The sequence below is a fragment of the Capsaspora owczarzaki genome (genome assembly GCF_000151315.2).
Source record: "Capsaspora owczarzaki ATCC 30864 unplaced genomic scaffold supercont2.4, whole genome shotgun sequence".
NCBI classification, from domain to species: Eukaryota; class Filasterea; order Ministeriida; family Capsasporidae; genus Capsaspora; species Capsaspora owczarzaki.
Window position 1 is genome coordinate 1329397 of NW_011887295.1, and position 1548 is coordinate 1330944.

Genomic DNA, 1548 nt, shown 5'->3' on the forward strand with positions numbered 1-1548 from the left:
CACGTCGACGATGTGGTTCCCTACGTTGCTGGTCGCGAGTTTGGCGTGCTGACTCGCTGTCCTGTTACTCCAGAGAAGGTCGATAACATCGTGACCAGTGTGCTCACACGCGAGAATAGAGGTTCGCCTGTTACGGTCTTCACAGCGGCCCTGCGGAGGGCGCAACTCCAGGGACAAGTTCACGCGTTCAAAACGTTGAAGATGTCATTGTGGGGCTCGCGATCTGTTTCGCTCGCCAAGGTCGGCTGCGAGGCAGTTCTTCAGATTGGGCCCGTGTTTGCCAAGCCAGCCATGTTTTGGCGTGTCGAGCAAACGATCTACGTTGAGATTGAAGTGTACTACCGGCCGACCGGTTTCGAGTATGGCAGAAATCCCGTTTACACGTCACGGACCCCCCACACCCACGAAATCGCGCTTCTCGAACCATTTGGCTGCAGCGGCTACTGTCACGCATTAACACCCGACCAACTCGAGGGGCTGAGGCAGACATTCCCACTGGAAGACCGTCCGTCAAGCTTAAATGAAAACCTATTCATCTCCGTTCCATGGCATTTGAATATGCGTGACTAATAGGTGTTCATTGTTGAGTGTATTTGTCTATATTCTAATAGAATGAGAGCTATATGCTGAGTGGAGATGCGGTGCAATTGGTGCAATTGGTGCAGTCATTTGGCTGGCGGGCTTCGACAGCGCTCCTGCGTCTATCCGACCGTCCCCGTCCGCCCTCGCCTCGAAAACAAGGTTTCCAGACCCGTGTCACATCATCCGACATGTAAAGGCGCGAGCTGAGCTTGCCTGGAGCGCAGGAGCATGGTTGTGCTGATCCCAATGGTCCGCCAGCCAATCCAGCCTCATCGTCGGTTTGCGGTCCAGCACGGTCCCTGCTGTCCGAATTCAACAACAGTGCACTACAATCGACACATACATCACAGTGCAAGTGAAAAAAGCGAGCCAAACTGACGAATTCGAGTCTCAAGACGATGAGGGGAAAACGAGCGAAAAAACTGGACTGACCGGAATCCGGTAAAATTTTCCACTGTGCATGGTGAGATCTTGAATGAAAGATTGGAGAAAGGATTGAGAAAAAAGTGCGAGAAAAGTGAAAACCGCAAAGAACTGAAAAAGGAAAACACGTGAAGATGTGGGGAAAAGATAACAAAGAAAGACGGCCACAGCAGTGCCGAGTGCGATTGCAGTGCTGGGGTCGAAAAGGGTCTTGATCACTGCGGTGTCTCGAACACAGCAGTCGTGGTGGGGAAAGTGGAAGAACGAAGCAAAGTGAAAACAAAAATGCAAGGACACAGTGGAAAATTTTTTCCGAATTTCGGAACGACCGAATTTTTCAAAAATTCGGTTTTTTTCAACTTGCGAATGCTTGGGTTTGGCTTGTTTCTTTCAGTCGTAGTATGCAATATATGTTGTTTGCAGTGCATAGTTGTGAAAATTGGACGGCGGGGACTGTCCTGGAACGCGAAACGATGAGGAGGGGAATTGGCTGGCGGTCCATTGCGATCGGCGCTCCTCCTTGCTACTGCTCCCCAGGCCAGA